The following is a 21,096-nucleotide window of genomic DNA, read 5'->3' as shown; positions in this document are numbered from 1 at the left end:
GATGAACCCCCTTTCACAGCTCCTTGCCAATTTCTGCACTGGCTTTGGGGGGACAGATCTGGAAGCAGCAGTTAGCAGACTGTCTCCCATTTTCAGTTTCTTCAAGGACTAGCCTCTACCTTTATCCCAAGGGGTCCTAATGAGAAGCTTTAGAGATGGCCTCTGATGCTATGTTTTTACCTGCTGTTTCCGGGGTGAAAACGGGGGGGGGGAGCACTTTCTGAATCCCGTGGAAGCTGTGGAGAGTCCTCCCATCTCTCCTCAGGACTCTGACTGCCAGCGGCTAAGTAAGAGCTCAAAAAAATATGCAGATTGAGGTCATTTCTGCTCTCAAGCCTGATTTCTGTTCAAGGAGAGGAGAAAGGAGTCCTCTCAGGCCCGAGCTGACAGCCAGGCGGGGGGAACAACAAGGCCTCTCTCCCCTTAGGCAGCCGCTTGTGGCTGGAGGGCCTGAGCCCCACCGCGGAGCCGACAGTCACTCCCCAGACCTCCCTGGCAGTTCAAGGGCTCCGTCGGCTGCCGAGCACAGAGTGCAGTGGGAACCCTCCCAGCAGCTTTGATCCTAAACCATGTGCATTCTTGGACTGGCTTGCAGTGGAAGGAGAAGAGTAATAGCAGTGAGGCCCACAGCCCCCTAGGGGGAACGGGAATCCTTTATCTCTTGGAGCCAAGGGTGAGGACTCTCAGGGCCAAGAGAAGCCTTGATGGCTGTCCAGTCTGGTCTTCCCCGGCCTGCCACGTGGCATCTGGCTTGCATACCTCTAGAAACGGGGAGTGTTCTACTCGATCCCTCCTGTCTCACCAATCCCAGCCTATCAGCAGCCTGACTCTCTGATAGCTTTCTTCAGTGGAATCCAACAAACTTGTACTGACAACTCGGGCCAGGCACTGTGCTAAGCACTGGGAACATGGCAGTGAACTTCCAAGGTATCCACCCCTTGGTGTCCTCAATGCAACCATCCTACTTCCTCTTCCCTTCTATACCTATGTAGTGTTTGAAAATGGATCATGCCAATAAGGCCCAGTTCATCTTTGCTGTAGACTTAACATCCTGTGTCTGGTGCTCGACTCCTGTTCCTCTTTGTCTATATCCTCCTAAAATTTGCATCCAAAAGGGAATACACACGAGCAGCCTGATACGGAAGAGGCAATACTAAACTTCAATGTAGCTCTATAGTGAGACCATGCCTTGGTCCAACATAGCTCAGAATGTAGATCACAATATTGATTAGAGATGCAGCTGAATTTGGGGGTACATATGAAAAATAGCAGAAAAAGAAATCTTAACCGCGCTCTCACCAGGCTGACACCCAACTCCTCTGAGACCTTTTGTAAGCGACTTACTAGAAAAGTCAGTGATCGGTCTCCAAAGGGATTTTTGAGCATGCTCTGGGTTCCTACTGGGACTTTCTCTCCAGGACAGCATCACAAGTTATAAATTTCTTTGCTCTAGACCCTACGTGCCTCATATGTATTCCCAATCTGCTTTTCCCTAGTGTCTGGTCTGTCTTCCTGACATGTACCTCCTAAGTGCATGTAGGGTTGAGGGAGGGGTAAGGGGAGTGACATTTCCTCCATCTCTCTCCCCATATAGCACAATTCCTGAGCACCTGGTCACTCTTGCCCTTCCTGGCTGTAGCTAAGATTCATGGGCTAAGGGCTCTGTTCTTTGGCCTCCCGCCTCTGAAGGGAGGGGCGGTTCTTTCTGAGCCTTTTCTCTGCCTTGGGTGGCCTGGCAAGGAGTGGGATGGTGTACATAGGGTGGTGCGGGGGTGGTGGTGGCAAGGTTCCATATCTGATTCCTCTCATGCATAAAATACAGTGTTCAGCACGTAGTAGGTGCTCAGTAAATCTTTGCTGAATAAATGAATGAGGAATGAAGAAGTATTAAACAACTGATGTTGACCCTGAGGAAGCTGGTGTTCTCTCTTAGCCCTCTCTAGTCACTCTGTTTTCCTTTTAAGACTATCCTACTTTGTTCTTATCATTTTTTTAAATTGATGTGTAGTCAACAGGCAATATAACATTAATTTCAGATGTTCTATACAATGATTCAACAAGTTCTCTGATGACCTCTTGTCTTCTGATCTGGACCAAGGGTTATTAGAGAGCCTTTCTTCCTCGGCAGGGAAGGGGAGATGAGGAACATTTATTAGGACTTGCTGTTGTGCCAGGGAACTTGTATAAAGCAGGCATAAGGACTTTTACAGATGAGAAAACTTGAGTTTCTTATTGGTAAATCACTTGCCCATGGACCGTAGTCTGGTAAATGGCATGGAGGGATGGGAAAACCTCAGTCCATCTGGCTCTAAAGGCTTGGCAGTCTTTACGTTGTGCCAAGCTGGCCTCTTGACAGGGCTTATGGTAAGAACTGGCTCAGGCTTCTGTAGCAGGCCTACAGCTCCCCCCGGGGACACACGCCCTGAGCAGACTCTTGGTGCCTGGCTCTCAGCACCCACTTGGTACAGGGTCATCTGCCTGGGCAGTCTTAAACCTGTGAGGACCTGAGAGCTGCTGCTTATCATTGTCTAGGCAGCAGATCAACCGTGGCTGGCCGTGTTCTAGTCCTCTGAATGTTAAGTTTTGTTTTCCACACTGGTGACTGTGTGAATGAAAATAGGAATCAGGCCCCTGGAATGGGGATGTGTCTGTCCTTCTGTGACTGTAGAAGGCAGGTAGAGCATCTTCTGAATGTTCCTGAGGATGTCTGTCTACCCCAACTGAATGATCTGGGAACACTCACCTCAGAGGAGTTTGAAGACGATAGAGTTCTAGAAACGTGTTAGACACACACTGGCCCCATTTATCTGTGTGTACTTGGGCCTCTTTGTGCTGAACTTCCTGGCTTTCCTGGGAGGGTCTTGGCATTGAATCCTGAGTATGGCCTGTTGGACCCAAGCAGAGTTGGGTTTAAATGCTCTGGCAAGATGTGAGTACCAGTGCTTACTAGCTGGTTCACTTTCCTTTTCTGAAAAATGGGAGTCAAGATGCTTACTTTATGGGGCTGGAGCATATCTGATGGTCAGTAGATGTGATCATGACTGTTGTTGAGTTGAGGCTGGAAGGTCCTTTCCATGTCAGCTTATGATCTGACCAAAGTGTTTTCCAACTCATCTTTATATAGTGTCTCTTTAATAGAGTTTAAGAAACGTTTTTGAATCTACTATCTCATTTTATCTTTATAATGATCCCATAAAGTGGGTATTACTGGTATATTATTAATCATATACCTTATGGGAAAATAAAATCTTGACAGAGGTTCAGTGAATTATTCCCCATCTTCCCTGTAGTGCAGAAGAGTGGAGTGGTAAGGAATGCTAAGGCTCTGGAGTCACCTCTACTTACCTTGGGCAAGTTTTCATCTCCGTGTCTCAGTTTACTCACCCATAAAATGGGATCATTCCCCTCATAAAGCATTTGGAATAGGTGCAGAGTGATCCCTCAGTTGAGCCTGTTTGGAAGTATAGAGACTTGGCAAGTAGAGGACAGGGCCTCAGAGTCAGATCTGAGTCCACACACCTGTACTTTCTGCTATCCCAGAACATGCCTCACCCAAGTGCTAGTTTCAAGATGAAAGACTCTGAGACAGTCCAGACATGTGGGCCTCCTATGATCCTCCCTCCTACCCCAGCTCTCTAATCCCCCACTTTATTTGTTTTTCATAGATGAGGGAACCCAGAAAGGTTAGTCACTTAAGTCTTAACCTGGTTTGTGGCAACCCAGAATTACCATCCAGGGCTCCTGACTGTGAGATACTCTTTTTGTGAACCCAGTATCTAAAAATTAAGAAAGGAATGAGATACACCCACACACAGAGAAAAACAGCATATCTTGAATTTCATTCCTGCCTCCAGCTAACACTTACTTACAACTCCTGTGATCAGTAATTCATTCCAACAGTTCTGATTTCTTCGAGGGTGGTTCAGCATAGATTAATAGTGGCAAGTAGACACGGTCTGGGGTCTCCACGGGAGAAGCACTTTCTCAGAAGTTTTGCATGACCGAGCTGCTACACATGCCCCTCCTAGATGGTGCCCGGAATTCCGGGTTCCGTGTGTTCAGTTTCACATCCCTGCCTCCCAAAGGGTAGGACAAGTGCAGGCTGAGGTGGTGAGATCCACGTGTCAGATAGAGTCCCAGTGGCTCCCTGGAGGGTGTGTGGAAGAGGGCTGGCTCATGTGCTGGAATTCCCAAATAAAAACAAACAAAAAAATCTATCATCACATTGGTGCAGAGTTCCTGCTTCTCCAGAATTGGGTTTCTTGCAGCCTGTCTCTTCCCACTACAGCACATAGCATTCCCTCAAGTGGGAATTCCAAGTGCCAAGAGAAGACATATGGATAAGTTTGGGAAATAACTTTGGTGATTAATATGGCCCCCTAGCATTTAACCTTTGCCTACCTTTGTCATTTTCTTTGCATGATATCTCTTTCTGCACCCTGTGTTCCAGCCAAAGTGAACTGCTCATCCTGTCTGTGCCCCGCTGGCCTCCCTGTCTTTGCTCGAACAGGTCTCTTGCCCTGGAATATTTCCCCGGAATCCCTGACCTCTTCGTCTCCACTAGCCTGGTCCCACCTGGTCTTTAAGATGCAGCTCACATGCTGCTTCCTGACATCCTATCTGATCTCTGGGAGCACTGCTCCTTCTTCTGGCTCCTTGAATAGTAATTGAGTTCCTCCCATGAACCAGGAACTATTCTAGTTATTTGGGGTGCCAAAGTGAACAAAGATCCCTGACTTCAGACAGTTTACCTTCTGGTGCCTCCCAGAGTTGATCGCTAATGCTGGGCATATGAAGTTCTCCTGAGAAATACTGTGCCACTCAAGGTCAGATTCATGTCACGTCTGATATCTTTAGTCATCCTCTTAGTGGCTTCTATTGCTGTTGGTGTAAGGACGTTAATGCTGAGCATTCCTTGCTAGATCTCCTATGGATCCAATCTCCCTTCATATCATTCCCCTCCCAGCATTCTCTGTTCAGCTTTCTTCTTGTCCCTGCTACTTAGCCTGATATGGTGCCTTTGCACAGGCTTTCCTTCTGCATGGAACGCTGTCCCCACCTGTCTCCATTTGGTTACTTTCAAATCCCAGCTGAAACATTACTTCCTCAACATTGCTGACTAAATCAAATACCTTGACACTTCACGATGTCATAGCTGCCATGTCACTCACCACAGTTGCCAATTTACTTGTGTCTGTGATTGTTTTCTTCATATCTGTCTTCTAATCTGGATGGCAAGTAAATCAAGGGCAGAAGTGGTGTCTATGTTTGTTTATCATTTGCAGCCATAGCAGATGGTAGTGAGTCAATAAGCATTTGTTGAATGAATCAATGAATGGATATCTCCTAGCCATCATGTATGGCGGATTATCCTTGATGGGCTCAATTTCAAGCACTCTGTTCTTGCTTGTACATTTTTAGTTGTCTGAACATCTGTCCTAGTTTGCGTTTCAGAAAACATCATCATCTGACTCTAGCAATGCTCTGTGCATAGAGAAGGTACTCAGTCAGTATTTGTGTTAGCATGCTAATTGAATACATAAGTGAAGTCAGAGTTTGGTAGAATGGGGGAGTTGGTGGGAGTGGGAATCACCTATCAGAAGAAATTCTGTTTGAGCCAAAGCTGACAGTGGCGTGTCACCACAAATACTAATGCACGCATTTCAGAAAGACTCATCAAAGGAGGCCCAGGCCTGCTGGAGGTCTGTTTATATTGTGTCAGCAAAGGATAAGGCGGATCTTCCTGTGATTGTTGCTCAAGGTATACAGAGTTTTACCTAAAGACCTTGTACTCAGTGTACAAGACTAGTCAAAATGGAAAATAAAGTTTTCTTTTAAGTGAAAGAAAAAAGTAGCATTGGGTGGTAATTCTTTCCTCTTTTGCTATTTGCTCTATTTAAAAAAAAATTAATACCTTAGGTTTGCTTAATAAAGAAGAACAGTTGGTTTACAAAGCACATTCATATATATTAGCTTATTTTTATTATTATAATACTCCAGAGAGAGTGGTATTATTAGTCCCATTACTTATTTATTTATTTTTTTACAGATGAGGACATCGAGGCTTAGATCTCTATTCCAAGGACATGGTGGCTATTGTATCAGCCAGGATTGTCTAGATTATACCGCAGTAAGAAGAATTCCCAAATTCTCTGTGCATAACAGAGTTTTATTTCTTGCTCATGGGGTTTGTCTGTTGTGTGTTTGCTAGGGGACCGTGCAGCATGCTTTGATCAAACATACAGTTGTCTGCTCCCTCTGGGCCTTCCTGCGGGCTGTTCCCTTTACCTGTCATTCTAGTCTTCCTTCTGTATCTGGTAAGCTTCTACTTGTTCTTCAGGACTTAGATCAAACTTCACATTTTCTTGAAAACCTTCCCTGAATTTGGCTGGAGGTGGTTCTGAACCTGGTGTCCACGAAGTTCTCCGGACTTACGCCATCAGACTATCCCACAGTTGATGGTTTACCTGACTCCACCCCAAGTAGACTTAGTGCTTCTTGGAGGAAGGGACTGTGCCTTGAGTTATTTCTGTGTTCTCAGTGCCATTCATGGAGCCTGTCTCCAGCCAGTGCTCACTGAACAGAGAAGAAAGGCTAAAGCAGGGTTGGGAGTTTATCTTGGGAATAAGCTGAGAATGGACGACAGTGAGTTGCCCATCACCTCATTCCCATGCAGCACTGTGATTCCAGTTGTGAGAAACTGGACCCTGTGAGGCAAGTCAGGCTGATTTATCTGCAGATTGAATACCAGAGTACTTGAGGCGATTGCTCAAGATGTTTAAGGTTGACCATGTAAAGCCTGATGAAAACCTACCAAGTCTAACAACTGCATGGCTGACTAATTCATCCAGAACTTCTTGCTCGTGAAAATAGTGGATGATCAAAACTAACCACATCTCAAAACCATTCCTTCTAAAAAACTCGGAGCAAAATTTAGCCTGTCAATTTTCTCAAGAGTTAGTTGTATCTTTTTTGTTGCTTTTGGATAGCTGGGTAAATCGTTGTTTTTCTTTCCTGTCACAGCCCTGGACTTTGACAGGTCCTTGTTTATAATCTGGCAAGTCTCATTGGTAATATACCTGTTGAAGGATTAATTACAAATGTTTAAAATATGAACTTTCAGTGAATGGGGAGCAGGGATTGTTTTATGAATTTTCTCATTACATCTCATTAGCATCATATCCAGATCAGAGCCGTTGTTAGAAAAACAATAGACACATGTTCTGGTGCTCTCTCCAAAACTTGTGTGGGCATTTTGAGTTTAGAGGCCTATGTGTGATTTATGCAGGGCTCTGCAGGTGCAATGGGACTGGACAGCGCTATGTGGATACACCCAGAATATGAATGTGTCCAGAGAAGCAGGCCCCAGACTTGAACCCCAGACTGAACAGGGGTGAGAGGTGCTCGAATACCCATAATGCTTAGAGGTCCTCTCGTTCTATCTCCGGTTGCTGGAGTAGGACAGAGAGCCTGGTCTTGGGAGTCAAAAGACCAGAGTCCAAATCCCTTTTCTGATTTGTCTTGTTCAAAGATTGATCATGCAAGAGCATCTTTGCTCCTGCTGGTCCACAGCCTGAGGAAATGGCTTTTAAAGTGAATTTTGCCGTGCACATGTTCAGGCTATGTAGTCCAGTGCGATCCTGGGCAAGTTGCTTAAATTCTCTGAGAACAGGTCTCCTCACTCGGTAAAAGGAAGAGGGTGCCATTACCTTACAAGAGTGGCGTTTGTAAAGTGTCAGGCCATAATTGTACTCACTAGTGGTCAGTTCCTTTTGTAGTCTCTTTCTAGTGTTTGGGGTAGAAGAGACGGATTTATAACCCTTTCGGTCTTCACCAAAAGTTCAGTACGTATGAAGCCATTCCTGAAAGGGACAGGAGAGTCCATCTGGGTCAATGCCAGCACCTCATGTGGGAATCTAAAGGATGACATGTTATGGTGAAGGGTTTGTCCTTACACTCAATGTTGGATGATTGAAATATTGATTGACATTGGGAAACTTTAAAAAAACAATCTAACTTTATTTCTATTTGTCCTTGGCATTATGATTTCTGGGTCTACTGAAGGTCAAAATTGGAGATTTCATGGTACTACTTTAAAGATTCTTTTGAAGGTGTTTTGGTTAGCCAAACCAAATTGTACAGGGACTATCTCAAGGACTTTTTTTTTCCCCCTCATGGGAAGGTAGGTTTTTGTAAAGGATATTCATCCAGATGCCTGTCTGGCTCTTTCTGATTGTTCCAACATCTCATGACTTTGGTCATCCCCCCAAAATGTTTTATTCTAGTATTTTTTCCCGCAATATGAGTCAAAGCCTAAAATTCAAAGAAAAGAAAATAATCTAAATTCTAGAGCCATCTAAAAAGTCTGAATATTTGTTGGTTCAAATAGCAGGAAAAAATATAAGACTATTTTTTTTTTTCTTCCTGTTCAGCTTCATTCAAAGGAGATCACTTTCAGGTCAGAAGGATTTTTGATGTTTTCCAGACTTTCCTATACTTTTAAAATACTTTTTAGAACATGAAGCACTAGGCATTTATATGTGAAAATCTTATTAAAATTCTTTTTCCAAAAACTTGTCATATCCTTCTCCCTAAAGCATTAAAAAAGTCCAAATAGCAACGTATATATCAAAACCCAAATCAAGTAATTTAAAAAAGTATCTTAACAATGAAAATATAGCATATCTGATTTAACCACAGAATATTTGCCATTGGTGTACATCAAAACTGTTAGATGAGGAAGTTAGTAAGTTTAGCTTTTCTCTAATCTTTAGGCATAGTGCTATATTTATTCAGATATTGTTAGTCTATAATTCAAATTGCCTTAAGTTTGACAGAACTACAAACATTGTTGAATATAATCTCTAAGTAAATAACATATTTTGGGTGAATCCAAATTCTAGGCATATAATAAGAGGGCTAAAACTTGAAATCCTGTTTTCTTCTTTCTCTTTTCTTTCCTCTCTCCCTTCTTCCCTCCCTCTTTCTCCTTTTTTTTTGTAGTTTTTTTCATGCCTAGTCCCAGAAAACTGTGCCACGTGTCTAAGAAAAGATTTCTCACTCACTTAATAATTGATGGCATTGTAATATTTTCACTAACTTTTGGTTATCATGAAAACTACCCCAAATTCAGTAATGGACAAATGAGGATACGATGTATCATCTTATTACAGTGTCAGTGGAGTTCAGTAAACTTTCTATTGACTGGCTACTCTACAGCTCTGTAGGAATGAATACCAGGATAACTTGTAGATTTTTGTCTGGTAGAGAAGCAAATAATTCCTGTTAGTGGAAAAGATGTCCCCAAAGATTAAGGGTTATGGCCCTGTGGGACAGTGACCACTTTTGTATCTAAAGTAGAAGTCTGTTATTGACTATGTATACCTAACTTCTTAAATACTTGTTATAACATCTTACTAGTTTGCTCATTAACTAATAAGTTGAATAAAGCCTTTGATACACATTCATTTTATATTTATTGGAGTTGAAAATTTACCTGAACAGTATGTAAGATGGTTTATTTATCTTTTAAAAGAAAGTATGTTTTATATTTATTCATACTGATGAAATTAATAAATTCAGTGACATCCAATGATCTCAAGGTAGGTTGACTGATGTCAGGGAGCCAAGGTGATCTTTATGAAAGTCTTCCATATGTTGTCTTCTACCTGATTATGTGCTCAACAAACGTTTTATTGCTGTGTTATTCTTGCTAAGAGAAAGCCATGTAGAAGGGGAGGCCAAGTCCGTGTGAAGCATTCACATCTGGTGGTGGAGTCCGATTTAAGCCAACTGTTGCTATCTTGGGCCAGAGGATGGAGGTAGAAAGGAAGTGCCATGGGAACACAGATAAGGAAGTTTAAATAAATTCCCTGTATATTAAAATATATATTAACATACACTTAAAGGAAGAAAAGGCTAATGAATAGCTTTTATTATACAACCACAGGCTTATGAAAATGAGTGTCTAAAAATATTTGAAAGAAACGGATAATAGAGTATGTTTGAGGGGGAAATAACCATTAAAAACTTGAAAAATTAAATATCCCATTCTTTTTTTTTAAATTTTATTTATTTATTTGACAGAGAGAGAGAGAGAGAGAGATCACAAGTAGGCAGAGAGGCAGGCAGAGAGAGGAGGAAGCAGGCTCACTGCTGAGCAAAGAGCCCGATGCGGGGCTCGATCCAGGACCCTGAGATCATGACCTGAGCCGAAGGCAGAGGCTTAACCCACTGAGCCACCCAGGTGCCCCTAAATACTCCATTCTTAAAAACAATTTCAGATTCTCCCCATCAGTTTTAAAAAGCAGTGGTCACGAACTTTGTCATGAGCAGTCCATGAAGACTCAATACTTGATAGCTTTTCAGGAGTTAGGTCTTGTAAGAGGCTCATCTGTCAGAATTATCTAGAGATAGTGTTCAAAATACAAACTCCTAGTCCCAGTCCAAGATTTACTAAATCAGACTCTTCAGGGGGTGGGTCAAGGAATGCAGGGTGTGTGTGTGTGTGTGTGTGTGTGTGTGTGTGTGTGTGTGTAGAATTTAACATGCTCCCAGAGGATTTGGATGCAATTGAGTTTTGGAATTACTGGTGGTGGGGGCGGGGTGGGTCATTGTATGGATGGGGATCTGAGGTCTGCTTCAAGTCAGCACCTTTGCTGATTTTGCTGTAGACGGCTTCTCAGCGGGCATCCTAGGGCACTATTGCGCATCTTTTGGAACCTTAGGATCACTATATAAAATTACTCTCTTGATGGGGTGTAAGCTGCACCATTATCCCAGGGGCCCAAGGTTGGCTGGGTCTGGACTTAAACCTCCTTCTTTCTTTCAAACTGCTTATGTGCTTGTCTACCCTCCAAGGAACTCTCACTTTGGGGAGTAAAAACCCCTAACAAGTATGCACTTTCTGGAAAGCAGGTTGGCTTTACAGATAAAAAGCCTTAAAATGAATCACATCCTTTGACTCCTTTTACTCCAGTTTTTTTTTTTTCAACCCAATCTAACAAAAACCAATGATCAGAACCATGTATACTCATTTTTTTTTTCAAAATTATTCTTGGAAGAGTTAAAATTTTTTTTTCAAAAAAATGCAATATAAATATTCAAGAATACGGGAGCGATTCAATCTTAGCTAATAACAATAGGATGAAGTCCTTATGGTATCTACAAACAATGTTTAATGACGTAGGAATATAATTATGGGGTGCTCACTTTGTCCTAGGAATTTGTTTTCTTTTTCAAATTTTCTATGATAAACATTTATTAACTTTATGATCATAGGAGTGCCGTAAATTTTTATCTTTTGAAGTTTTTCTATTTTCTACAAAAAATTTATTAACTAACCAGGTGACTGTGACTGATATTTGACTAAGAGACTAATTCTGTTAAGAAATTTAGCATCTGGGCACCTGTGTGGCTCAGTGGGTTAAAGCCTCTGCTTTCAGCTCAGGTCACGATCCCAGGACCCTGGGATTGAGCCCCATTGGGCTCTCTGCTCAATAGGGAGCCTGCTTCCTCCTCTCTCTCTGCCTTCCTCTCTGCCTACTTGTGATCTTCTGTCTGTCAAATAAATAAATAAAATCTTAAAAAAAAATTTAGCATCTGCCATTTACAAGTCATCAGATAATTTGCTAAATGCAAGTGAGAAAGCTTTTTATTATTTAATAGGTCTGGCCTCTGCCTGACAATGCTTTGGCAGTTCTGATTACTTTATTCATTTTAAAGCTAGAGCCTTATTTTTCAGAAGTAAATTAAAATTACCTTCCTTTTTACTTCCCTTCAGTCTCCTTCACCTAATCTGTCTGTATCAATAGTGCTTTAATTTCTTTTACCTGCATGTAACAACATATTAGCAAAAGCTAATTAATTCACTGGATGGAGGGAATCTCCATACCAGAGAGAATCTCTCCAGGCCTCCAGTTCCCCTGCCAGTACCTTCTCACAAATGTAGAGTTTGTGCTAATGGCCCGTACCTAACACTGCAGACCAGGACTGGACAAGGGAGTTTGATGGAGAGATGGAAGGGAGTGGAAGGGTCAAGGCACTGATTATGAAATACATCATGGAAATTCACCTGGGGATGAAAAATTGGGAATATGATGGAGGTGATAGAAGGTAATAAATTTGTGGATCCAGTGAATGGATTGGAACTCTTAACTGGGTCAAAAAATTGCTGATGTGGCCGTGGTAGAAGATGTGAACTGGTGAGATAGAAGGTGGGCATCCGAGAGTAGAGAGTTCAGAAGAGAAATTTCAGCCTGCTGTGATATTGGTTGATAAGATGTAGCTAAGTATGGCAGTGAGAGGCCAGGCAATGGATTAGTGATCTACATGGGTGATGAAGTCACCAGGAGAGATGCTAAGAGAGGTGGTGAGGAAAAGAGTCACCATGTTCTAAACTCTTCAGTGAATGAGGACACCAACAGTGAGGGAGGTCTAATGGCACATCCTTCAGTGAAGCTGACTTTTTGTTTGTTTGTTTGTTTTGGAGTAGAAAAAGGGAGGAGAAATGATGTGGAAGCAGCAGGGGATCAAGGAGGATATTACCCCATGAAATAAAACATACCTTATAAGGCTCATAACTCTAGAGACCCTCCTTGGAGACTTTCACCTGGCAAGTTTTCTCCTTAGGTCCCATTCGTGCTTCTTCTCTTTCCACTCTACCTAGTTAACAGTTTGACACTGTTTGTGTACGTGTCCGTGGGTCTGTGTCTCCCTCTGGATTTGAAATTCTTCTGTGTGGAAGGCCCCTCAGTGTGTGCCCAGCATAAATGCTTAATGAATGTCAGATAAAGAAGTCATTTGATTGAAATGTGCTGAGAGAGTTTTTAGGATTTTGGTTCACCCCAGATTGGTGTACCAGTTCTCTTTGGAGACCTACGCCCGTAGAACCTCTGATGACCTCAACAGATACCTCTGGACTTTGAGTCTTGCATTAGATTTGGCTTGGAAGTCCTAATGTGGACACCTACCTTTCCACCAACATTTTTTTTTTCCCTACAACAACTTCATTCATGTGTCCTTCCCCATTACCTGGTCTCTGGTGTTCCCCCAGTGGAGGGTTCAGGCTCCCTGCTCTGTCCCAACACACCCTCTCCATGTGCAGGCACACTTGTCTTCTGAAATGCACACCCACGATGATATACAATGGGCTGCCATCAGATGGACTCTGATTTTGAGTCCTGGCTCTGTCAGGACTTAGCTGTGAGATTGATAGAAACTCATTGGCTCATGAAGAAATTACAGATCAAAAAGGTTGAAAAACCAGCCCAAGATCTTATAACTCAATAACTTATAAAACCCAGGGTGCTAGGGTTATAGAATTTGGGGTTCACCATTACCCCAAACACTTCTCAGATGTTTTCTGTCAGTTGGTTTGGTAGGGGGGTAGGAGGATACTTCTCTCTTAATTCTAACAAAGTATCTAAGTGTGGGGCTTAGTTCACGAGTTCCATTTTTTTTTTTTTTTCCGGCTCAGATGAAACCTGAATAAGAATGACAGTTGTAAATCACCCCTTATGCATCAGTAACCTGCATGTCTTCCTGTTAACAGAATGTGATTTTAAATGATATGACTGCTGTTTTATCTTGGGTCAGCCCCTCACATTATTTCCGTCATAAACAATGTTCCAAATGATCGGTATTTGGGAGGAAACACCTTTCCTGTATGGCTTGGTCATGAGATGATGGGCAGTTAGGATAACTGTGACTTCACTGCAATCATGAGTTAGGCAACTAGAAGGTCATACGTGGGGCATAGAGTTACCTGCCTGGTATAAGCCATTTTCTATAAGCTACTCCTCTGTAGAAAGTAGGGGTTTTTAAGTAGTAAGCTTATACTGTATGTTCTGGTGCTACCCAGTGCGGGGTGGTGGGGGGCGGGGGAGGCAGCTCATTTAAAGCAGAAAGGGCATGAGTCTTGGAATAAAAAAATTGTAGATTGGAATCCTGGCCCTGAAAGTTATCTGCCTGTGGATCACTGGACAGATCCCCTCATCACCCTTAGCTCTGGAATTCTCTTCAGTAAAACATGATTCTTATATTCCTTGTACAGGTCAACAGTGGAAAACATAGGGAAGTGCCCATATATAGGCTCCCCAAATACTAGTTTGTATAGAAAAATTTTTAGAGGCTTAAAATCTTACTGTTTGTTTCAGAAGTTGCTTGGTGTTGATACCATTTTGAACTACAACTTCCTTTCTGATACAATATGTTTGATATATTAAAGCAAAGACTGATATGGCTAGTTGAATGAAGATGTTTTCCCTCATATTTTATGTGTTTCTGTAGGGTTCTAGATGCTGAGTTTGGTTTTTTCAACCAAGAAAACAATCATGTTCCAAACATGGTTTTGTGTATCTTAACCCAGCAGGCAAGAACAGGCCTTTAGTGTAAGTAGTCTTAAGAAATACTGATAATAATTACACGTTGTTTTCTTACTGTTACTCATACAGCAATCACAACTCCTCACAAACGGTATAAAGGACTTTTAGGTCCATTAACTACTTAGAGCTAACTCCACAATACTCTTGAGCGGCATGAGAATTAGTACTTGGTATTGACCTTGACCTTGACCTGATATATGAGGGTTCCACCTCTAATTTAAATGCATTTATAGGGGCGCCTGGGTGGCTCAGTGGGTTAAAGCCTCTGCCTTCAGCTCAGGTCATGATCTCGGGGTCCTGGGATCGAGCCCCGCATCGGGCTCTCTGCTCAGCAGGGAGCCTGCTTCCCTTCCTCTCTCTCTCTGCCTGCCTCTCGGCCCATTTGTGATCTCTGTCTGCCAAATAAATAAATAAAAATCTTAAAATAAATAAATAAAATGCATTTATATTTCCACAAGTTCATTTTAAAATACAATTTCTGGCCTATTTTGTAATCAAATCGGATCATGCTTATTTGTGTCTTCATTATAATTCTCTGCTTCTCCTTGCTTATATTTCAACTTGCCCTCGACGTATGTATTTATAAATCTCATCCATCAAAATAATAGTGCTTACGCTGCCTGGAGTGGGCGGCGTGTTTAGATGGTGAGCTAACAAGTGCTCTTTCATCCTCCGCAATTCCGGCAAGCAACTGTCAAAATAACAGTATTGCTCCGCCGGGGACATCCAAAGGCAAGTTCTTGTTCTGCGAACGGGGAAGTACAACAGAAAGAAAACAAGCTGTGGCGTTCCCCGGATCCAGGCTGTGCTCCGTCCTGTTTGTTATCTGCGGAGCGCTGATGTTATTTCAGCCCTGTTGTCATTCTGGATGTGCTGCTGCGGTGCTGCTGTGACTGTCAGAATTCCTGCCATTACTTGGGAGCTGATCATGGTAGCCCCATGTGCCAGGAACGGGCTTCCTGGCTATTGCTAGTGACACACACCCAGGGGATGAAAAAGAGCCTCCGAGTTAGCTCTGTGCGTGCACGTGTGCACGTGTGTGCATGTGTGTGTGTGTGTGTGTGTGTGTGTGCTTGGTTGGCTAGAGGGGAGGAGCGGCCATGGCATTATTTATTTATAATTTCAGCTACTCTGTTTCACAGTGTCATTGTTGGAGGAGTATTTAAATGCCATTAAGACCAATCAACCTGTCTTTATTTATTTTAGCCTCAAAAATGTTATACAAACTATATGTTCACTTTTTAAAATTGGAAAACACATACAAGCAAAATGGAAACAATACCTGTAATTTCGCCACTCAGGAATCAGTACAGTTAGGAATCGGGTGCTAACTCTTCGGTCTCTTCTACGAAAGAGATTGTGCTCTACCTTCTTTTTTTTTTTTTTTTTTTTTAACTTAGCAAACTATTATAAACATTTTTTCCAAGTAAATAAATTCAAAACCACATCTGATTTTTATAGTGTTCCACTGTGTGGGTTTACTATAGTTTTTGTAACTAATTTCCTGTTGTTGGATTTACCTTTTCTAAGTTGCATTAATGAATATCCTTGTACATACATCCTTTCACACCCAACTGGTCTTTGAAAACCTCCTGTACTGGGAAACAGCTCCCTGCCCACAGCAGATTTAACTAGGGCATGGGTTCTAGAAATGGGACCCTTAATCTGCACGATATAAGGTCTGTGTGGCGTGGTTCCTGTCACACTGTGTTCCCGTACTCTTGTACTCTTTATATTTTCTAATCACCAACTACATGCTTCCAATTATGTCTTCTTCCATCAGACTATGGTTGCTTCCATTCATCTTCCCAGGCTGCAGGACCATTAATATCACATAGTTATTATTATCATTAATATCACATCACATAGTGTCAGCAGTCTTTCATCAGTCTCTAATTGATAATTTGCCATCTTTTGCCCAAACCAAAAATTGTATTGCTTTTATCAATGATTATGTCCATGTATGTGAAAATGAAAAGCAATGGGGGAAAAATGCTGACTTTTAAACACAAACTTAACTGTAAGAAAAAGCACAAAACCAATGATAGTTAAAAGGCTCCCAGGAGGTCACAGTCTGAACAGAGCCTCTGAGAGCTTTTCTGAACACTCAGAAGTTTCCCTGCCCAGGAAATCAGGTCGCAAGATCTTGAGCGAGTGCTAGAAAATGTAAGGAGTTCCATAGTGGGGCTATCTGGCAGGACTATGGTGTAGGTAAGATTCTGGACATCTGGCAGGAAAGTTGTCAGGATGCTGCAGTGCTATGTTTTCTGTGTCTAAGCTCACTCTGGCCAACTTCCTGCTTGCAAGAGTTGGCCCAGCAGATTGCTTCTTTGCGACAAAAGGAGTAATCTTGGCTGATTCAGGCAATAAGGCATGGAGAGGAGAGTCAGAACTTCACCCATCAGCATGTAGTCTAGGCAAACCAAATATCGGGACAGTCCACTAAAGCCCTCCTGATTATCTGCTTATCTTCATCCTTGGTTTCCTCATTATTTTTTTGAAGATGTCTTAAAGTGTGGCAAAATTTGTAATTTAATTGCCGTAACAACTAATAAGAAAAATAAATCTGGAAAATCCAGATCTATTCTTAAGTCACTTTTGCATTCCACTGTGGGTCAAAATTATTGTCAGTGTGCACATGTGTGGGCACACACACATACAAGCCTTAAAAAAGGCCATAGTCAATAAACCACATACATTACAGAGTGCACTCAACTCAAAGTTGAAGGTAGAGTTCTATTTGATATAGCCTGTTTGATAGCCCTTGTTGACTAAAAACATGTAACAGCATGTGAAAAAATAAAGAGCACTTTTAGATAATTACATACACATTTATTTTTAGAAAATATACCGGAGACAAAAAGTTTTATTTCATTGGCACTGTTTAGGAATAGCATAAAATGGACTGGGGTGTATTATGTTCAAACTATTCTCCTACAACTAATTGGTCCTATTTCTCTCTTCTTGGGTTTACTCAGAATATGTCTCCATGATTGGTTGTCAAGGGTTGGTAATGTTTCCTGGGTCTTCTCATGTACTGAGGCAATAGCTGCATCTGTTCTGGTCAATATTGTAACCCAAGTGTCATATGTAAACAAGTAAATCTCTACATCCTGGCTTTGGTAAGGGCACTAGATGATCATCATTGAGGGGCACGGACATTCTGGAAGTGGTTAGTGTTGGGGTGGGAGGTGGTCCCGGAAGAGAAATGAAGAAGGAAGGTAATTGACAAAAGCAAAATGTCCTGGGCTGGGACCCTCAATCAGCTAGCTGTCTTTTCATTTCCTCTGCTCCTAGAAAGGTCCCAAAGAAGAACAGGAAGCCAGGCCATCTGCCATTTGACATCATACCTGGAAGGCCCAGCATTTCTTATTACAAGAAGATTTCATATACAGGTGTGTTAGGAAGCCAATAAGCCAAACTCAATAGCTAGGATGAGAGATTCATCATTAAAAATGATGATTATCTCTAGATCAAATATTCATTCTATAGATGTGAAGTCTGAATCCCAGAGAGAGTCTGGGATGTCTTTGAGGCCACTTGTGAAGTAAGAGCAGAATTGAAAGTAGGACTCCTTCCTCGTGTTCCGGCTTGATGCCCCTCTCAAGGTAGCATCGTTGGGAACAATGTGAAATGAAGCAGTTCATGTTAGCAGCTGCATTTTGTGACTGGTATAATTCCAAAAATCATCCTAAACAAGAAACTGCAGAGATAATTGTACAGAGGATGTATGGCACATTGAAATTCCATTATTTAAAAAAAAAAAAAACAAAACTCCACATTGTTTTTTTTCTGGTTTTGCCGTTTAAATTTATGGTTTGGTTACTGGTCTGGCAGGCAGCATGATGTATGGTTGTTTTGCTAGGTTAAATACCTCTCTCTGCTTCATTCTCAAGAGATTTTTCTGCTATTCCTCTGTGTATTTTTTTTTTTTTTTGGGCGGGGGGCGTCATTTGTTACAAAAAGCAGATATACAAAACCACGGAATTGCAAGTGGACCTTTGGGTACTATCAACATTTGAGTAACCTGGCCTGTACCCTTCTGTAAGTCATGGTTTGCTGGGGGATTTTTGTGTTGCTCCTGTTATGCTCTCTGGGAAATGGTTCTTAAGATCCCAACCTCAGGGCTGTGGAAACTGAGGCTCAGAAAGGGAACTCTTGCATTCTGAGCTTTGGTGCAAATTCTCTGCAAGTCAAATTTCAGAGAGGACCGGGACTGGGTCAGTTCTAATTTGGAGCCCGCCCCCTGCCTCATTTTGGGCCCTTCCAAAATCACATCCAGTTTTTCAGTCATCTCCGTTAGCAAATCTAATCACTTCAACTTCCCATGCACTCAACATTAGTTGTCCAGATGAGTTGAGAGCTCGGGTTACCTCCAGGCTTGATCACCACCCACATTTCGTATTTTCATAAAATAAATGCAATTAGCTAGGGGGCTTAGCATTCTGTGGTTTGTATCATCTATTTGAAGAGTTTGTTTTGTTGGTTATTTGTATGTCCCCTCTTAGTATTTGAGTTGAATTTTTCTCCCATTCTATTCCCATCTTATCATACTTTCATTATCTGGTCATTTAAAAATTAAAACCAGATTTGAGTTGGTGTTTAAGACATGCTGTCTGAGGTTGGAAGACATGATTTTTGTTCCCAGTTCTTCTTTTCTACAGATTCATGACATTGATTAAGCCTGGTCCCCTCTCGGGCTTTAATTTCTTCACCCGTAATATTAGGGTGTTGGACTAGCTGACCTGTAAGAGGTCTTCCTAGTCTGAAATGCTCTCCTTGCATTTTGGGTTAGGGATGTTTAGCAGAGTTTGATTATCTTGTTTTAGATCAAAGACTGTGGGAACCAGGAAGTTCTCAGTTTGGGGTGGTCTCTATATGGTGTCCAGGTCTCTCAGAAATTGTCCAGGCAAAGCCTGCTTTGCTCCAGATCCGTGTAGACATTGTGTGAGGTGCTATGGCTCCCATAGTGCTCCGGGTCATGAACTGACAGGCTGGGAACGTGCATGCTTTCGATGTATCATGAAACCCTTAGCAAACTGTCAAAAGGTAGACTTGCAGACTTTTTATCTGGTTGTTTCTTAAAAAACAACAACAACAACAACAGCAACAGCAACAAAAACCCATGCCTGATAGCTTCATAGGTGATGAACTCTGTGAGGAAAACTTCATATCTTTACTTTACAGAGGGTGGTCTTGAGGGCCAGAGAATGAGTGAGTGAGAGAGCTGTGATGGCCTAACTCCCTTCTCTCTTTCCTGATTTGAAACCCGCCATTTTGGCTTAAGTTTATATAGTTAATGCCAAGACTCCTCAAGCCATATGGTGTCTTCCCCATAGACAGAATTTAAATTAAATTCCTATTAGTCTGAGAAGTGGTGCTGCTCTTCCCAAGCAATCTTGCTTCACAGCAGGCTTCATTTGAGGGAAGCCAATTTACCTCAGGTGCTATAGGGCCATTCGCCACTGTCCCATGGAATAATATCCAAACTTCACAGCATGGCATTCGAGGCTGTTCAACCTCTAGTTACAACCCGTTTGCTTTAAACTTGTTTAAGCCTGACTGACTTGTGATTGTAAGTCTTCCTAGCCTGTTCCTGATCTGCTATGATTTCCTCTAGCATCCAGTGACACTTGGCTCTGCCTCTAGTAATTAATGCCACCCTAACATTTCATACTCAACATGAGTACTCCGTATCCCCAGTTTGGACTATTACCTTTGTCTCAAGGACTCCGTAGGGTTTCCTTCGTGTTCCTTAGCTCCACTCCCAGGGAAAGAAACCCTGTCAGCCTCGTGAAAATTACTCTCTGGCTCCAGGTTGCTTGTCTGGCATTGTGGCTTTTTTTTCACTTGTCCGGACAGGTCAGGAGAAAGAGCTTCAGGACAGCTATGGTGGATTCCCTGAGTAGGTCCTCTGTGCCATGCCTGGGTTAAGCTGGGAATATGGAGAAGGATTAGACACTCCCCTGCCTTCAAGGAACATGTAATCCAGCAGGGAAGAAAACGAAATAATTAAAGGTAGTGTTATGTTGTGGTTATTATGAGAGAAATCCATATGGAGCGAGTGAAGGGCATAGAGAGGGGACAAGTCATTTGTGCCAGCGTTGTGGGGATGGTTGGGGAAACGTGGTGCTGAGTTTCCAGGAACATCCATGTGAAGAAAGTACGCCTCCTACAGAACCAAACCTCCTCCCTGAGACTGGTGAATAGATCCTCTGAAACAGAGAAGTCAATGGTTTGTTAATTATGCCTTTGCAGACAGAGTAATGTGAGAAAGAAATCAGAGCCTCTTGGATGGAAATCTTTGACATTTGGGATCCAGAGTGCTCCATGGCCAGGCAGTCTGACCAAGGGTCTAATTTGGTCTTCTTCAGAGAGGGGAAATTCCCAGCAGCGACTGCAGTGGAAATGCTAAATATGGAAGGCCAACAGAATAGACTCTTGTTTTATCTGGCTGAAATGAGGGGGAAATGGCTCTTGATATGACCTTTCTTCCATGGGGGGTTGCCTTTTAGATTTGGAAAAACTGGCTCAGAAACAAAATAACGACTGAACTGATACATGCAGAACATCAGTGGAGAGTAGTTTCCTCAAGACCACTCTTCTTCATGTGTGTTAGGTGAGAAAGGGTCAGGTGTCCAGCCCTGGGCAATGACATACAGGGTGGTTCAGGCTTGAGATGAGTAGGGGCTGTTTGGTGCCTATCAGCTGG

This window comes from Lutra lutra, chromosome 13 (genome assembly GCF_902655055.1).
Source record: "Lutra lutra chromosome 13, mLutLut1.2, whole genome shotgun sequence".
In the NCBI taxonomy this organism is placed as follows: Eukaryota; Metazoa; Chordata; class Mammalia; order Carnivora; family Mustelidae; genus Lutra; species Lutra lutra.
The sequence above is the reverse complement of the archived record's forward strand: the minus strand, read 5'-3'. Positions refer to the sequence as shown.